The 19,653-nt window shown below is 45.9% G+C and overlaps 1 protein-coding gene across 1 annotated transcript in view; it reads left to right on the top strand.

The window, feature by feature from the left end:
• Positions 1–19,653, top strand: part of SHROOM3 (shroom family member 3) — a 297,082-nt gene that overhangs the window by 143,218 nt on the left and 134,211 nt on the right.

Below are 19,653 nucleotides of genomic sequence, written 5' to 3'. Positions count from 1 at the left end.
CCAAGAAAATCCCATTTTTGCTTAAATTTCTATACAGGCTCAATGTCATTTGTATAATTTTCAGTGACAGGAACAAAATGCTGTCTGAGACGTGGCCCCAAACTTCTGGGTTTTGGTCCTCCCCCGTCGGATTTGTGTGGCCCCGGCTCACCACGGAGCTGTTGCTGGGTTCTGCTCCGGGTGTCCTCATAGCTCTGGGACTTCCTTCACCTGGTGAACTCAGCCTCTGAGCTTCAGTTCCAAGTCGCACAGATGACAGCCTGAGAGCTAGGGACAGGCTGGTCCAGCCTCTTCCCTTTGGCAGGGGCTTGGCTGGGCCCTGTTTTCCTAGAATAGTTGTGAGCAAGGAGGCAATACCATCTGCCTCTGACAAAAGCATGTGCTCGTCCTGCCCTGTCCTTCCTAAAATGGCTCGGAGCCCAATCGAAAAGAACATTTTTCATAAGTAAATGGTTAGATTTCAGATATACAAGTGCCTTTGACAGGGAGGTAGAGTCTGGTGGTTCTACTCCCTTGAGCCTGACTTAAATAGGAGAAGAAGGAGAGTTCTTGATTCCTGTCAGCAGGGAAATGGCGAGAGATTTGAGGAGGAAGGGACTCTGAGGGCTGAGTGAAGTCCTACATGAAATTTGTGTGGCCATCGGGGCAGGCCAGTTGGGAGAACCACGTGGGACTCTTGAGGAAGATCCCCATGGATGGCAGAAATAGACGAAGTTGAGCCTGTGCTTCAGGGAGTGGGGATGACTATTTTTTAATATTTATTTTTTTATTACGAAAATGTCCAAACGTTTGTGAAGGTAAAGAACACCACCAATTCCCATGCACCCTCCCCCCCTCCCAATCCGGCAAAGGTTAAGGAGAACCAGTGTGGGAGGGGGAGGGGAAGACTACAGAAGGGAGCAGCGTCCCGTCCCGGGAAGGACAAAGCAGTGATGACAGGTGTGTTAGTGAACTTGTCAGGAGTGGACGGGAAGTTGAAATCCAAGATGTTTGTTCTTCTTAATCACAGGCTAATGGAATAATTGCCAAATGAGGTCTGGCTCCTTGTTCTTTGAGTAGGGATTATGTAACCTGAGGAAGCAGACCCCCATGACCTAATCTCCAAATTGCTGGGGGTCGTAAGAAGGGACCAGACTAAGAAGTCAGGAGGAGGAGGCATCATGCATTTCACACGCAGCCACTGTGGTCTGCAGTGTCTCCCAGGCGCTGTGCGAGGCTCTCGAGGCACACCCAGCTGCAAGACGGCCCTTGCTGTCACAGAATGCAGCGCGTCGTGGGAGAAATAGATAAGAAACTCGGTAACGAGCATTCCGTGGTACCTAGAATTGTTCTCGTAGCATAGACTAGGTGAAATCTCCTGCGGAAAGACGACCGCCTTGATTTCCGGAAGGAGAGATAGGAGTTAGGTAGAGGGATTTAGGGGGTAAAGGCAATCTAGACAAAGTAACCAAAGAGGTGCTTGAACTGAACTGAAGTCAGGGCTGCGGGCCGACTGTATGCTTGGGACCTTCTGGAAGAAGGGCAGGGATGGGCTCGGAGCAGGACTGCAGTCCAGCCCAGCTTGGCTCCCTGGAGCAGCCACATCCACCCCGAGAAGGAAGGGCCTCCGTCGGATCTGTACAAGATGCCGTTGGGGCCGGAGAGAGCCTTGTCGGAATGTGTTTGGTCTTCTTTGCAGAGCGTATGTGAGGATGCTCTTGAACTTAAGCAGGATCCTGAAGGTGATGGGGGGTTCAGGAAGAGTTTAAAAGGCAGACCAGAGACAGAAATCAGATCTGTGTTTGAGAAGGGTCATTCTGGCTGCATTTTGAACGACGGCAAGCCTGGAGGAAAAGAAACTAGTGAGAGAGGACCGGTCCAGGTGAGAAACAGTGGCGGCCTGCACTAAGGCTATGCGGGGAAACAGAAGGCTGGGTTCAATGTCCGGAAGGCAGAATGGGGAGACGTGATGACAGGCTGGCTCTTTGGATGAGGGAGAGCGAGGAGGTTAGGATGACTCCCCGGTTTTCAGTTTCTGCAGCACAGTGGAAGGTTAGAGCTTCCCAGCAAAGACTGATAAACCCAAGAACTTTGACATAGTGTGTGGTAAGGTGTTACCTATTAGATAACAATAAAAAGTTCCTTATTTAAGCATCATGGTTAAAGATTAAAAGGAAGGCTTCAGTCGTAGCTTTTGAGACAGAGGAAAAGCTCCCTGAACTTGAGCTATGCCCCTTGAGAAAATGAGCAATTAATAATAAAGGACATCGTTACTGCCCCTTCCAAGGATCCCAGATCTCCTGCTGCTAGGACAGAGTAAGGCCCAGGGGCAGACAGCTAGTTCCTCACCCTCTCTCTTGCTTTCAAGAGTAACATGGTAGAAACCCAGAGGATCCCACACTTTTCCCCATTCTTCCGGAGAAAGCAGGATTTTGTTTCTTTTGTTCCTGATGGCGGACATGTCAGCAGCATTCTTTGTGTCTCCCTCGGCTTCCCAAGATGTCCAGTAGCTCAGCCTTTGGAGTTGAACACTCCTGGGTTTGAATTCCAAGGTCATCGTCTTCTATCTACAGATGGGCAGGACACATCTCCATGAGCCTCATCTGTAAAATGGGGCAATGTGACTTGCGTCCCAGGGCTGTTATGAAGGATAAGGGAGAGATCATGGAAGTGAAGTGCCTGACCTCGGGCCTGGCAGGGAGCACACCGGCCATGGTCGTGGTGGAGGAGGCAGTCGTTGCTATTGTTCTTGTTTTTTGTTTGTTTTTTAAAGATTTATTTATTTGAGAGAGAGATCAGAGCGGGAGGGGAGAGGTCAGAGGGAGAGGGAGAAGCAGACTCCCACTGAGCAAGGAGCCTGATACGGAATCCATCCCAGGACCCTGGGGCCATGACCTGAGCCAGAAGCAGAAGCCCAACCGACTGAGCCACCCAGTGCCCCGCTGTTGTCCTTTTTGTAATGCTGATTTCGGACGTTAGGAAGGATGCAGTTGGACTTTGCGGACTTCGGTCACTCCTCCGGCCTCATCTGTTGGGTGGTAACTCCATATCACGTCGCCTTCTTTACCGACTGGCCTCAGGAGAAAGAGGCGCGGGCCATGATGCCATGTGAGTCAGAGGACGGGTGACATAAACTGCCTGCTCCTTCCTGAGGTCCTTGGGATATTGGGCTAATTGTGTTCAGGATAGAACTATGGTACTCTTGGTTTGTGCGTGACCATGATGTTCTCCTGGGATATAGAAGACCACGGAAGCTACCCTTGGAATTACATTTAATAATTCAACAGAGACTATTTAATGTTAACTACCTGCGAGGCTTCGGTGGCCTGTTACACCCAAAGAAAATGGGCTTAACTTTCTTATCAAGAAACAGTCTTGATAAGACGCTTGGTGACTGTAACTTTGGTCATTGCTCTGGAATGTCCCGGATGGTGCTGCCAGTTTTCAACCGCCATAGGTGTGATATTTGTGTAAATGCCCCATGTATGCTTCCACTAATTAAAAATGCTTTTTTTGCTGTTGCTGGAATTGAAAACAAACAACTAGTCTCCTGTGGAAAGAGGAGTATTGGGAATTCAGGAGTTGCTCTTATTAAAGTGCCCAGGATCCGAACTACATGTGTAAGCATTATTCTTCTTGGTTGTCTCTGAATCCTCACAGAGCAGCACAAGGATCAAACAGAGAAAAGTGGAAAGTCTTTTTTTTTTAATATTTTATTTATTTATTTGACAGAGAGAGAGAGAGATCACAAGAAGGTGGAGAAGCACGTTGGGGGGATGGGGAGGGAGCAGGCTCTCGAGCCAGATGCGGGACTCGATCCCAGGACCCTGAGATCATGACCTGAGCCGAAGACAGGGGCTTAACCCACTGAGCCACCCAGGCGCCCCTGGAAAGTCTTTTTTTCATACTACTCTGAGATCCGTTATGCATTTGAGAAAGAGATTTCAAAGTGCTTAAAATGAGCCATTCATAACTTGTTTGCTAGAAAAGAGAAGAAAATTCAATGACAGTTAAAAATTTAAATCAGTAGTTCTCAATCAAGGTGCTTTTACCTCCCCAGAGACAGGTGACAAGATCTGGAGACATTTTGGGGTCATAAGTCGAGCGGGGGGGTGTTACTGGCATCCAGAGGACAGAGGTCAGGGATGTTGCCGGACAACGGGCGAAGCACAACAGTCCCCATTAACGAAGGGTCGTCTGGCCCGAGTGGTGCCAAGGTTGAGAAACCCGGAGTTAAATAATAATGGCTGGTGGGAGCCGCAGTTGGTTCTTTCAGCAGGGAATTAGCCTTCCCATCGCTTTTCGAGAATTCAAATTGCTTTCCTCTCTAGAGGGGAAGAAACTGGTATACCCTCTCATGGGCTCAATCTGGGCGTCTGCTTCGTACCTAAGTCTCCTATTGCCAGGCAACTCAGTCCAAAAAGTCATCAGGGCAGTTGCTGGGGTGATTGTGGGTGGGAAAAACCAACAACCAGATTGACTAAAGTGTTGGCTTTTCCAACGGGTCAGTTGCGCACCTGTGGACACGCAGCCCTTTTGTGGCCATAAAGGGCAGAGTAGGAGAGAGAGGCGAGGAAGGGCCTCCCCATTTCAAGGCTCCCCTTTGAGGAAAGGGGAAGGTGGCTCTTCAAACGCTTGCCAAGTGTGAAGCCATCCAGGAGCAGTCGCAGAACCTTCCTTCTGTTCTTCTCTGTTCTCCCTGGTTGTCTTTATTTCATAAACCGTTTCTTGAATACTCTCCAACCCAATTTCTGTGCTAAATACTGCTCATGATGCAAAAGATTCAGGTGGTTCCAAGAATAGCAAAAGAAAATTACAGAACCCTGTAGCTCATCACACTGTCTCAAAAAGGAAAGGTGGACAAAGGGCTTCTCCCCAGATTTTGGGTATTTACATCTTACAAGGTATAAAATCGGGCCACATTTGGCTATGCACTTAATGGTGTCTTTACTGAAAACTGTGAAAAAGTATGAATTCGTAATAACTGACTGCCATAGCCATGTCAATTTTCTGGATTTTATTCTTTGCGGAAAACTTTCGCTTTATCTTTGAAAGATGACCCAAGTCTGGAGCTTACTAATGGATGTATATTGGTAGATAGTAGCCAAAATAAAATTAATGGCAGTAAATGAACCTATTTGTAGGAAATAGTTTTTAAACGGAATCCTTCTTAGCCTGTAGGAAATCAAATAACTTTTCATTATGATGAATGTCATAACATATTTCGATGCTTCGGTGGAACTCACTGCCCAAATGTGGCAGACGAGCGAAGGGAGAGAGTCGGAATACAGGCTGCTGGGATTCGGATCCTGGCTCTGATGCCGACTTTCTGAGACTCTGGAACTCGGAGCAGATCACTTCTCTCCCAGGGCCTCGGTTTCGTCATCATCAAAATGAGCATAATGGGGGCGCCTGGGTGGCTCAGTGGGTTAAGCCTCTGCCTTCAGCTCAGGTCATGATCTCAGGGTCCTGGGATCGAGTCCCGTGTCGGGCTCTCTGCTCGGCAGGGAGCCTGCTTCCTCCTCTCTCGCTCTCTCTCTCTGCCTGCCTCTCTGCCTACTTGTGATCTCTCTCTGTCAAATAAATAAATAAAAATCTTAAAAAAAAAAATGAACATAATGGTCTTTTCCTCGGAGGGTGATTGTCAGGATTGAATGAGCTTATGCGAGTAACTAGCTCAAAGTCCCCGATACGTGTAATTTTTGTCATCATCATCACTTTGCACTGTATGTTATTATTCTGTATTTGTACTAAGCAGGAGACTGATGGTTGGGCCCACTGCAGCCTGCCCGAATCCAATGTGGTATAAACACACCTAATTTTGATCATCTTGTGCTCCTTGAGAGGGTTATCTTTGAAAAGTGCATACTTTGAATCTAACAGGACTGAGATTTATTCATTTATAACCGAATCCTCTGGCTTTCCATGCAGAGTCACTCTATGAAATATGGGAGTAAGATCAGCATCTTAGATTCCTAAGGCTCAAATGCATTCCAGTCTTGAGGCAACTGAAGCCATATATTAGAATTTGGGTTTTTGATTGCCTTGGAAGGGATGCTTTTAACTCTTCTAGTCTGCGTGATGCTCGGGAGTGCTGGAGAGCTGCTCTTAGGAATGTTGAGATCAAATATATTCTGGCTGCAATTATGTCAAGTTGATGACCTGTTATATTTGCTGCCCCTAAAGCAGGACAGAGTCAAAATACCGTGCACGACGAGGTGGAGATGACTTTATAGCTTCGGTGTTTCAATTTTGTTTCCTAAGTGAAAACAGATGGTTGCTTTTAAGCTTAGCTATATCATTTAAGCATATCCCTCCTGCTCAGGATCTTGGCAGTATCTAAGTTGCCCGTGTGTTAGCCTAGGAAGGTGGTTTATCAGAATGATCTCTTGAAAGTCTGAATTTTCTTGTTAAAATGAGAATCATCCAAGAAATGCCTTGGAAATGTTAGAAATCACTGTGTTTTTTTTGAGGAGTGATGTCAGTAATTGTTAGTGTGGGAAACATTTGAAATCATAAACACCTCAAGCAGGATGGGCAGGGGAGAAGCAGTTGTAAGTTCTGTAAGAGGAAAGGGATACCGCACTCAGAGTAAGAGATTTGGGAATTCTATTCATTCTAGACTGAATTTTGAATAAATGACTAATTACTTATATACAGAGGACTAAAGATTTACTCGTCTATAAGACGTGAGCTGTAAAAGTAACGTCCCCATGGGGATGGGTATCAATATGGCGGCACGTGTCACAGGAGCTCCATAGGCAGACAGACTGACCCTGTTTCCCCCTGACTTCAACAGTGGTAGAGACCATGGCTCTGACAGCAATTTCAGTGAAAAACAGGAGTGGAGAGATCAGGAGTGGAAATTTACCCAGAAAACAACAATGTGTCAGTGACATTCAGTCCAGAAGAGAAATTTCCAAGCACCATTTCATTGCCCATTAGTGGGAGAGAATAGTTCTCATTACAGAAATCCTAAGAAATGTGGGGAAAATTAAACTACATTTGAATTTGACTGGTATTATAGCCTCATATTCTGTATCCCTTTAGGTGTTCTGTATCCCTTTAAACTGTTGGTATGCTGCAGAGAGCAAGCGTAACCCATCCTCTGCTGTGCGTAAGCAAACCTTACGATGATCCTATTTAAGATATAAAGAGCAAAGAGAAGAAATAATAACCAGCTGCCCGAGGGCTTGGGGCACTGTGACCCTCAGCTAAGGAACACCGATAAGAAAAACTGAATGGAATTCCTGAAAAATGGAAAAATATATTTTCAGGGGCATCAATCCCAATGCGAAGGAAAAAAATAAGGAAAAGATATAGGCTTTAAACAGCTAGAAAAAGAAATCCTTTGTTTTCTAGAATGTATCTTCAAAGACATTTGGTAGGCATTCTAATAGCTACAGTTAACTTTCTAATAATAAAATTATAGATGCAGAATCATTCTTTATCATTTCAAATTTCTAAAAACCTGTGTTAAAGGTATGGTGCGATATATTTTAAACAACAAGTATTCTTTTTTTAAAAAATATTTTATTTATTTGACAGAGAGAGATCACAAGTAGGCAGAGAGGCAGGCAGAGAGAGAGGAGGAAGCAGGCTCCCTGCGGAGCAGAGAGCCCGATGCGGGGCTCGATCCCAGAACCCCGGGATCATGACCTGAGCCGAAGGCAGAGGCTTTAACCCACTGAGCCACCCAGGCAACCCTAAACAAACAAGTATTCTTAAATATCCTGCTCACTTCTGATTCTGCTGCTTGCCAGGATAATGCAAGATGGCCGCTCTGAATCTGTTTTCCTGTCTGTAGAGAATCTGTTTTCCTATCTGTAGAACAAGGGTAAAAAGCTCTGCCTGCAGGTTAATTTCATACATACACGTTAAATTACATACACAGTATTGTCCTGGGTAGCTGGCAGGAATCCAGTAAAGGCTGCAGGGTCACATGGGCAGTGGTCTTAGTACAACAAACTATACCCAGACTGCCCAATTTGTGTATATTTTGTCTAGTCAGTTTACTGAGCAGCAATTTCAGAATCTGCAGAAATGATGGGGAGACTTTCAAGTGTGTGTGTGAGTCTGTGTCCATGTCTGTGAAATGTCCGAGCTTTGCAATCTGCTAATAAAACATCTTGGGAGAAAGAAATTACACTCAGTGGTAAAGGATCCCTCGTCCTCTGCCCACAGTGCTGTTGACTCTAAAACGTCCATTGCAACATCTCATCATAGTTTTCTCCGCTTCTGGTTTTTCTGTTTTATAAAATTGTATAAAATGCAAACTCAATGCAAGGCATGTTTTGTGGTCTGTCTGGATCTAGAAGATGAACAGGCCTAAGTGGAAAAAAACAAGGCCCGGAATCTTAAGCAAGAGGTAGAGACCTATTCACTCCCACTCTCTGAGGAATTTATGGCCAGTGAAGTTCTCTAATGAGCACAGAACATTGCATCTTCTCTTTATTCGTTTGACAGATACTCATTTAAATTTGAAAAGATTCCCAGGCTCCGGATAGCCAAGGAAGGTTCTGAATTCCTTTTGCGTCTTAATTCTGTTTTTGTTGTGGTGGCTCTGGGGAATGTCAACATCTGAAGACGAATAAAGCCCACGTCCCTGGCCAGGGACCTCCACATCTCCTATTTCTAAGTGCCGTGAACCACTGGGCTTTGGCTTTGCAGCTGCGGAATGCAACACAAAGCACCAGGTTCTGCGAGATTACTGTTGGCCTTGGTTTCTAGGGAATTTCTTTTTCTTCTCATGCCTAACAATAGCTGGGCTGGCCTTCGAGGGCCAGCTGTACATCAGAATGAGTCACTAATCTGATGAGCTGGTACACACCAAAATTGGTGAATTCACTAAACTCTGAATTGTCTTTACGCTGCTCCGTACTTAAAACCATCATGGACATTGGGTTTTCACCAGCCTTTGGTGATCCATGGCAACGAGTCCTCAGGAGGCCATATATACTCCCAGTGTGTATGGATACATATCTGTACGTGTATGTGTGGCCATATACACCCTTGAACCGATAGTTACACTGACCTCTATCAGCGTTGTTAGAGTACACCAACGCTGGCCTTGACTCCCCTTGTCAGCCTCCCTCTAGCTGCTCACCGGGCAGTGCCCAGTTATAAAGCACACGGGCATTGCCGTCCCCCCACCCTCGCTGGCCTGGCCAGGCCCTGTGGGGCCGGCTGCGAAGGTCTTGAGAAGTGCCCTTCACAATGCGCACAAAGAAAGGCCCCTCTAGGCTGGCCAGCTGCGCTCCCGACTGGGTCCTGGTATCAGGGGACTGTTTACACATGGACAGCGTTGGGGGGAAGGACAGCGCTGGCCTGGTCTACCAAAGCTAGGCTTGGAACTCTTGAGCGGGTTCATTCATCAGGTCAGTCCGGTCTACAGTTCTTTGGCAAATTGCCCCATCCGTGCCTCCCACCGCCGCCGTCTTCCTGTGGACTCAACGCAGGCTTCTCTGCTTCCTCGATCCATTTTAATAGAGCCAGAACGGAACATCCAAGGAAAGGAGGCCAAAAATGCTAGGACTGATTTAAAGAGAGACAGAGCTTGCAGACCATTTACTGTCTCAAGTCCACTGACCTGTTCGTTTGAAGCTATTCTCTGTGGTCCTTTCCTTGGCGGAGGTGGGGTAGCGTGGTGCCGGCTCCGAATGGGGTAGGAGCCAGGCCCTGCTTTACCATTTCTTTCTGGAAGAACCTTAAGCAAGTTTTACCTCTTTGAGTAATCATTTCCTGTTCCGTAAAACCAGGATGGTAATGTGAGACTCAGCTGAGTTAATATCTGTAAAGTGCTTCACTTACGGCCGTGTAGAACAGTTTCTCAAAGTGGGTCCCTGGGCCATTAAGGTCACCGAGGAACTTGTTAGAAATACAAATTCTCAGGGCCCAAGATTAAAAAAAAACACTCAGGGGTGGGAGAACGTATTTGTGAGTCATGTATCTGATAAGGGGTTCATCTAAAACATACGGAACTCCATGATAAGCAACCTGATTCTAGAAAGGCAAAGAGCTTGAAAAGACGTTTCTCCCCAGATGATACACAGATGCCCAACAGGCACATGAGAAGGTGCTCGACATCAGTAACGACCAAGGAAATGACAATCAAAACTATAATAAAATACTACCGCCTACCCACCAGAGGGCTGATAGGGGAAAAAATCGGTCTTGGAGAGGATGTGGAGAAATTGGAAACTTTGCGCGCTGTGGGAAACAGTGTGATGGTTTCTCCGAAAATTAAGCCTAGGATTACTATATGATCTCCCTATTTTCCTTCTGGGCAGGCACCCCAGGTCACGGTGGCTGTACACACACTGTCATAGCAGCGTGTTCATAACAGCCGAGAGATGGAAGTAAGTCAAGGTCCATCCATGGACAGACGATGAACAACATGTGGTCTTGCCAGACGATGAAATAGTCGGTCTTAAAAAGGAAGGAAATTGGGCGCCTGGGTGGCTCAGTGGGCTAAAGCCTCTGCCTTCGGCTCAGGTCCTGATCCCAGAGTCCTGGGATCGAGCCCCGCACCGGGCTCTCTGCTCAGCAGGGAGCCTGCTTCCTCCTCTCTCTCTGCCTGCCTCTCTGCCTGCTTGTGATCGCTTGCTGTCAAATAAACAAATAAAATCTTAAAAAAAAAAAAAAGGAAGGAAATTCTGACACATGTTACAGCATGGATAAACCTTGAGGACATTATGCTGAGTGAAATAAGCCGGACACAAGAAGAGAAATTCCATGTTTCCACTTCCATGAGATGCCTGGAGTAGGCTACCTTAGGGAGACAGTGGAAAAGTGGGAGACAGAACGTACAGCATGGGGAATAATATTGGTCACACAACGCTGTGAAGACACTTAACGTTACTGAACTGCACAGCTAAAAATGGTGGAAGGGGAAAAATCTCATGTGTATTTTACCACAGTTATAAAATTCAAGAGTGGAGCTCAGTAGTCTGAGATGTAACAAGCCCTCTGGGTAGTTCCGATACTTGCTCAAGTCTGAAAACCCCTGACATACAACAAGCGTTTAATGAATGGTGGCTTCTATAATAATAATTTCATTATTGTAGATGCATCATTAAACAGCAATGATGTTCAATATAGTTTGATTTAAAGTGTACTTGATATTCTAATTTTTGAAAATTAGTGAGGTGTGGGGCACCTGGGTGGCTCAGTCAGTTAAGCATCTGACTTTGCGCAGGTCAAGATCTCAGGGTCCTGGGACGGATCCCCGCGTGGGGCTCTGCATCCAGCAGGGAGTCTGCTTATCTCTCTTTCCCTCTGCCTCTTCCCCCCATTCACACGCATGCCTGCTCTCTCTCTCAAATAAATGAAATCTTTGAAAAAGGAAAGAAAGAAAGAAATTAGTGAGTTGTATTTGAAAAATCCTGCGAAGTGAATTTGGGATATACAGTTATCAAGAATTCCTCTTCCCTAACCACTTTACAGTTGGGAAAGCTTGTCTATGTTTCTAATTTCCTGACAGCTGAATGGAGGAGGGCGGTCATTAATTTCTAGAGGATACATTCAGCCTTGTGAAGCTGAGTAATCATTCTTCCCAGGCTCTCAGGACGTCAGTGTCCACATAGAACATTTTTAGAATCTGTTTCTGACCATTATTGTCTTCAGCATCACTGCCCTATGTTTTTTAACTATGTGAAAAGCCAAATAATGTTATAAACTTCTTCTTTCCTTTCACATGCCTCCCTCAGCATCAGACTAGATGTCAAGAACTGCGTTAACAGTATCTCTGTGCCCTTCTAGCACATTCCAAGTGGACAGTGTAGAGTTATTATATACCCGCACCATTTGAGATTCTGACGGAAGTTAACAGCGGAGACAACATTAATTTACTTTTTCAGGAGATACTCCTGAACTGTAAACATTTTACTAGCCTTGAGTTTAGATGACCAGACTTGTTTCAGGCAGTTCTTGCCACCTGGTGCACATTTTGCTTTATTTGTATTTATCTTTTGGAGGGCAAAGGGCAAAGGGCTTTGAAGAGTCCCCCAGACAAGCAAAGGAGAAGCGTTTCTGCAAGAAACATTGATGGCGTGTTGTTTTCCTTCACAAAGGGCAACGAGGATGTAATCTCAGTGCTACACTTGACCATCATCGGTCAAACCAAAGCAAACAAGCCAGTGCCGGTCTTTTTTTTTTTTTTTTTTTTTTTTTTTGATTAAAAAATGAGGACATTTAGTAACCACCATGTGGTTTTTCCAGCCAAAGAAAACCACCCTCATTTCAGAAAATGTTTACTTTCCTGCTCTCAGTCGGTGATGTGCCATCAAAGTCTGAGCAAAGTTATAGCATTTGTGGAACGGTTCTATTTGTTTAGCAAGACCACAGCTATTAACATTTTTGGTAATTTTGACTTTCTGAAAAAGAGAGAACTGATTCTGAGGATACTTCTGCTTTGAGAATGAGAAAATTGATGCCAAAAAAAAAAAAAAAGGACGAAAGAAAAAGAAAAAGCCGAGTAGTTAGCGTTATCTGTATTAATGTGAAATTTGGAGGTTCAGCCTCCTTGTTGGCAGATAAAACTATACTCCTTTGTTTTAGCCGTCCCCTTCCTGTATTTTCGAATGGCCATATATCTCAATACATACTTGTGGGGATTCTTGTTTGGTTTGCATGTGTGTGTGTTTTTTTTTAAGATTTTATTTATTTGACAGACAGAGATCACAAGTAGGCAGAGAGGCAGACAGACAGAGGGAGAGGAGGAAGCAGGCTCCCCACTGAGCAGAGAGCCCGAAGCAGGGCTCGATCCCAGGACCCTGAGATCATGACCTGAGTTGAAGGCAGAGGCTTTAACCCACTGAGCCCCCCAGGAGCCCCTGCATGTGTGTTTTTTCCAGTGAGGTGCCCTCTGCGAACCCATCCCTAACTTCTCCATGTTTTCATCTGTAATCTGGGGTTTTCTTATAAAGTGAAATTGGCGTCCTTACAGAGGGATCCTGGTGTTACTCCTCTCCGAGCTGAGTCTGGATTCTCTCCCTTTCTCGGCGTGCAGCCTCTCGGAGGGCCTGTCTGCAGACCCAGCTACCGCGGGGCTGGGATTCCAGGGATTGGTGATGTGAGGGGCTTCCTCCCCCTGAGTTCACTAGTCCTCGTTCAGAGGAGAAGCCATTCAGCGGTTTAACCATCTTAACCTGTTTGTCTTCTACAGCGGGTGGGGATGGGAGGACCGCTGGGAGTGCTGCTTATTAAAAAAACCTGCAGAAGAGTACGCTGCCCTAGATGACTTATGTGGCCCCACCTTCATACGTTGACATCTAATCCCCAGTGCGATGGTATTCGGAGGTGGGGGTCTTTTGGGGTCATTAGGTCATAAGGCTGGAGCTCTCATAATGGGATTAGTGCTCTTACAAAAGAGACCCCAGAGGGCTCTCTGGAACCTTCTGCCGTGTGAGGTTATACAAAAAGACAGTTCTCTAGGAACCAGAAAGCGGCCTCTCCCCAGACACAATCTGCTGGCGCCTTGATCTTGGACTTCCCAGGCTGCAGACCTGTGAGAAGTAATTTTCTCTTGTTTCTAAGCCACCCAGCCTATGGTATTTTGTAACAGCAGTTCAGACAAGCGATGACATGCACATAACAATTTTAACCATTTTTAAGTGGACAGCTCCGTGGCATTACGCACACTCACGCTGCTGAGCACCCCCCGCAGCCAGCCACCTCCAGAACTTCAAGGTCACGTTCTTTGTCACTTCTGGCCTCGGTTCTCAAATTCCAGCTGACTCCACGTCCCATCTGGGTCTCTCAAAGTCTGCGTTCCTATCTTGGTTATTTAACTTGGAGGGTGGTAAGGCTTTTTTTCTTTTTCCTTCTTTCTTTTTTTTCCTCCCCTTCGTAACAGACACTACGTGATGAATTGGTTTCCGTGGAATTCAAACGATCTTGTTTTGGTTATTTCTTATCGGGAAAGCTGGTGGTTTGTTTTGTTTTGTTTTTAAGAGTGATGGCAGAAGTGAAGGGCGGGGCGCTCCTCTTGTGAGCCAATTTAGGCAAAAAGGAAGCGGTGAGCTGATACGGTACTGTTCCTGGAGATGTATTCTGGGTACCACTCTCAAAGAATGGAGGCTCCCAGCTGTTACCTAGTAAACCTTCAGGTTGTACCTTAGGGCAACCTCCTTACAGGTTTTCTATTTGCTGTCCGTTGTCCTTAAGAGAGCTTCTTAAGGTCATGGTGCCCTTGGGCTCCCATTATGTGGGTGGGGGAGGTTCTCTAATACTCACTTAGTGTGCACAGCATACCAGGAACCCTACACCAGAGACAGGGAACGTGTCCAGCCTCTAGCTCAGCCTGATGAGGGACGACTTCTCCAGGGGTACACCCTCTGCTGGTTCCAACTTCTGGAGCTCCTCGGGGATCCCCCGAAGGGAGCACAGCCATCTTCGTCCGGTGTTCCGATTACTTGCTGGAGAAGTGGGTTTGTGCAACACGGGCGGAGTGAATCACATGTTGAAAAGATACACTTTACTTCTTGGAATAGTCTCGAAAGAGAAACTTGCTCAGATACATTTCTTTTTGATCCACACCTCGCCTTCCCCACCCTCCCGCCTACATGGTCATAAACCCCTCATGTCTCTTTCCCTTTGCTCTAAACCTCTCTGGGGAAATTTCGCATTTTGTTTTGGAGGTTTTCTTTTCTTCCAGATATGGCAATGTCCACGAGTATTTTATCAGACACAAGCAGAAAAATGTTAAGCTATGCAGCCACTCATACCTCTTGGGTCTCCCGAGACAGGATTTCTAGTGAAATCTCTGGCTAATTGACAGTAATATTAGGCGTGGAACTAGTTTGTTGAACCAAACAAGAAAAAGGGAGTGGAAGCAGTGCTCATGATATAAGAATACTGAAAACTTTGTGGAGATAACCTGGAAACCTAATGATCTGTTAGCCAGTGAATTTTAATTTTCCTGCATAATTGCTAATAAATTCCAGGGCACGACTTGGGAGATACTAAGTAGCCTCTAAAGAGATTTTAGTAAGGCTTAGAAATGTTTTCTTTCTGCCAGAACTTCAGTGGTCCTCATATTTTATACCAGTTACTATTATTATCAAATTTTCTACACTGAAAAATAATTTAGTTTGATAATGACATTGATTTCAGGCAACATTTAGTCACATGTCACAAATACTCCATGAAGTATAAAGTCATAAATTTAGGTTCTTCTTAAGACAAACATTATTGAATAACCAAGATAGAGCCCAAGCCATATAGTAGCCTTCATCTTAGCCTTTTGTAAACACTAGATCACTGGACTTCTAAGTTGTAGAAAAAACAAAAACCAGGTGAAGGGAGAATTTCCAGCATGTGAAGTTGGAGGGGCTGTTACAGGAGAGGTCGTCCCACGTTCTCCCCATAGTTCCAGAGCCCCTGCCCCACCGCTGTGTCCATTGCAGGAATTCCCTCTATGATGTCTAGCTCAGAGGCTCATGCAGTCTCCCTTTGCATCGTTTCCAGGTCAAGGAGCTCCGTACCTGACAGGTCAGCTCTTTCCTTATTTTTTGCATGCAGTTGTAAGAAGGTTGCATCTATGAGTCCTGAACTCTCTGAGTAGCCTCTGACCACACTCCTTGCAAAGGCAAGGTGTTATTTTATGCTGTCAAATTTTACAAACGTGTGTGCGTAGCTCACACAGAGTATTTACCGTCCTCTATTAGTATTTTAGCAGAGTTGTGATTTTGCAAGGGGTCATGTAGCAATGTTACACGGGAAATGTCTTATCTGTTTCATTAGCCTGTCCTTCCTTTGCTTTGATAAAGAGCTCCCAGGTAGTCCCGGGAGCATAGCACGGATGGGTGCGTTGTCACAGAAGTTAGAGAAATCAGAGAGGACTTTGATGGACGTCACCCATTCAAACCTGGACTTCATCTTCGACTTCCATTTGGCTTCTCTGTTGATGCCAAGGAAGAGAGGGCCGTCCCTAGGTTCAAGCACACCAAGGGCATAACTGAGAGAGGGCTTGAGCAGTGGCCGGTCACTCTGTCACGGCTGTCATTGGCCGTGCTGTGTCCCCCTCTTCACGGCAAAGGAAATGTGGCCAAGAACAGCACAATATCACTTTTGCTTAGCAGGTCGCTAGCTCATACAGTCACGGAGCGGGAAGAGCAAGCCCTGTATTTTACAGATAGGAAAATTGATTTGATAGTCTTTTACAGGATATCTACCAGATTGGCAAACTTAGACGGTTACAGACAAGAAATACAAGTGAGTGAAGTGGGCAAGGTACAAGATGTAAATAAAGAGCCCTTTTATCCGCCAACACAATGGGGAGTGGTGAGGACTGGGGCAAACCGGGAGGCTAATGCTCCCTTTAAAGGGGGCAACAGACGCTTAGCTCCAAGATTGTTATTACGAAGGAATGCAGTCCCCGAGCTGCCAGAAATTTGGATTTTTATGTGAATCATCCCAAATAATTGAATGTTCAGACCGAAAGTGCTGTGTGGACTAACACAGTACAGGCTAACTGAAACAAGCCTGTGAGCCAATTTCTGCTTGGAGATGCCCGTCCCGGGTTTGGGGAGCTCATGCATCGGTTGATTTCTGAGTAAGGGCACTACGGAGTGGGACTGTGAGTGGATCCAGATGGTTCTCTGCAGTTGGCCTTTCCCAATCCCTCCTCCTTCTCCAGAAAAGATTGAGTTAAGCTCTTCATCACCCACCAGAGAAGTGCCTGGTTGCCCTCTGAGATCACTTGACCTTATCAGGGTGCAAAGGAAGAAGCTGGCTGAGAATGTGAGTGTGGGGAATGAGTCCACAAAATAGGCAAGAAAAGAGCAGGAACACAGAGCCATGGAAAGGTCAAGCACATTTGAAAAATTTTGGTGTGAAAAACTTCAAATTCTGTGTCTCTTTCTTGAAAAAGTCCCATTACTTAGTCTGCACGACAAATGCCACCTTCCACCAAGAGCATAGTTTGCAGATGAGAAATCAGGGCTTTTTAGTCTTGTGGGACACAGTGAGTGATGAGTTCCCTGGAATTTCGAGCGCCACATGCCCTTAGAGGGTCAGACCGCCAAGGTGCCTGGCGGGAGTGCTGGGGGCGTGCCGTCCTGCCTGGAAACCAATGATTTAAGCCAACGGATGCCACAACACAGCATGTTTTCATTTACGAGGACCCGTGGGAGGAAGGCAGCTCCGGGGCCGCTCCTCATTCATCACCGTGTTTACAAATCCTGTTTGAAGTCGAAAGGAAATCGTCATCCTGCGGCTTTTTAGCTGTTTTACGGGTCCGAGATTTCGAGGTGACTGAGCACGAACTCATGGATGGAGGCGTGTGAAGCGGTGACGGGAGAGGGGCCCTGTGCTGTGCATCTCACTCAGCGAGGGAAGGTGCCAAGGGCCAAGTCCCGGAAGACGGAAAAAGCGCTTCTTCCGACAATTCTCGTCCCAGTGGAGTGTGGAGGCATTTCCGAATTCGGCGGCATTTGGAGCTTTGATTGGGTGGTAGGGTCAAGAACAGTCTGGTCCCTCAGCTCCAAATCCGAGTGTCCGGTGCGAGGGTGCATCAAGTGAGCTGGAGAAAGGCTTTGCCGTGTGGCCCCCACACTGATCTCCAGCTCCGGGTTCGTCAGATCTGGGCGTGTGGTTTGAGGGTAGAGAAGACTCGGGTGGGTTGTGTCTTCCTTTCAATATGTCAAAGATGTGGACGCAGGACTAGGCTCCAGAGGGCAGAATTAGGATTAGGACCAATGGGCTGAAGCTAAAGGGAGGGAGAAATCAGGTTTGATATGAGGAAGAATATTCTAGCAATGAGAGCTGTTGGAAAATAGAAGAGGCTGGTGTCTGGGGGGCTCAGTTGGTTAAGCGTCTGCCTTTGGCTCAGGTCATGATCCCAGAGTCCTGGGATTGAGCCCTGCATCAGGCTCCCTGCTCAGTCAGAAGCCTGCTTCTCCCTCTCCCACTCTCCCTGCTTGTGTTCCCTCTCTCGCTGTATCTCTCTGTGTCAAAAAAATAAATAACTAAAATCTTAAAAACAACAACAACTAGAAAATAGAAGAGGCCTCGGGTCAGGATTGAGCAGTGGTCTGGTGGTGGATATTCTAAAAGATATTCAGGTGTCCTGTGGGGCCCGGGTAAGATGAAGGGCCCGTTCTTAGTAACCTGGAGATACTATGATTCTGATAATCGGGTTTGGAATTCTGAAAGGATTAACCCTCCTGTATTTCCTGATTCCTGGGTCATAAATCCAGTTTTAAAAACAATACTGGAGCTCCCGTGTCTACCATTTGAGTTTCCCTAATGCAGAAATTAACATACAGCTGATAGGATAAGCAAGTTACATAAGCAATATGAAATGGGAAGAAGTCCCAGAAGTCAAAGTTAAGCTAATATGTATTTAAAAATCAACTTAGAGGTGCCTGGGTGGCTCTGTTGGTTAGGCATCCAACTCTTGATCTCAGCTTGTCTTGATCTCAGGGTTGTGGGTTCGAGCCCTGCGTTGGGCTCCATGCTGGGCGTGGAGCCTACTTAAAGCAATTAAAAAATAGGGCACCTGGGTGGCTCAGTTGGTTAAGCGGCTGCCTTTAGGTCAGGTCATGATCCTGCAGTCCTGGGATCGAGTCCCGCATCAGGATCCCTGTTTGGTGGGGAGTCTGCTTCTCCCTCTGACCCTCCCTCTTCTCATGCTCTCTCTCTTTCTCATTCTCTCTCTCAAATAAATAAAAATCTTAAAAAAAAAATTGACTTAATTCACACTTGAAAGCTGAATCAGAGTGGTTTGTGTTTTATCCAAAATAAATACAGCCAGACTGCCTGTGGTCAAGTCCTAGCTCTTAGACTAGACTGTGAGCAAATCACTTGACTTTTCAGTGCCTCGGTTTCATTGTCTGTGAAAAGGAGTTAATGGTAGTACCTGCCTCATAGGGTTTGTGGGGAGAGGTAAGAAGAGTGAGGGCAAATAAAACATTTGGAGCCGAGAATGGCACATAGTAGGAGATTAACCCTGCCAGCTGTGACTGCTGCCGCTGTTATGAAACAGAATGATGTGCTGTGTTTACGGAGCTGACCTGATGGACTAAATTCTACTTTTTGCCCAAAGAATTTATTTAGTTCAAACAATAGCCCATGTTGGCATTTGAAAGGTATCTATCTTAACTGACTGTTTTCCTGTCCGATGTTATAGAAACTCTATGTCAGAACGACAATATATTTTTAAAATATTTTTATTTTTATTTATTAGTTGACAGAGAGAGCGAGCGAGCAGCAGAGGGCAAAGGGAGAAGCAGGCTCCCCACTGAGCAGGGAGCCCGATGTGGGACTCGGTCCCAGGACCCCAAGATCATGACCTGAGCCGAAGGCAGACTCCTAACCGACTGAGCCACCCAGGTGTCCCAAAATGATGATATATCTGATGAAAGAGTTAAAGGAAGTTTTTGGTAACAGGAATTCACCTTTGAACGGCTGGATATTTGAGGCTTCAGCCTTGTAGACCTGAGCTAACATGTGTGATTATTTCATTGCATGACAGAAATGTAATTTAGCCATCTAAAGGTATTTTGCTTGTTAATCATCAAAGAATTTAATTCTCTAAGATGTAGTTTCAGGTTGATGGTATATTATAAGTTACAGGAATTGGTCCACACTAATTTTACCTTTTTGACCAAGAATTAACACATAGAATCTTAGCTCAAGTATGAGAGCTAAATCTAAGATACCTGGATAGTC

Source organism: Meles meles, chromosome 2 (assembly GCF_922984935.1).
Source record: "Meles meles chromosome 2, mMelMel3.1 paternal haplotype, whole genome shotgun sequence".
NCBI lineage: Eukaryota > Metazoa > Chordata > Mammalia > Carnivora > Mustelidae > Meles > Meles meles.
The sequence above is the reverse complement of the archived record's forward strand: the minus strand, read 5'-3'. Positions and strand labels throughout refer to the sequence as shown.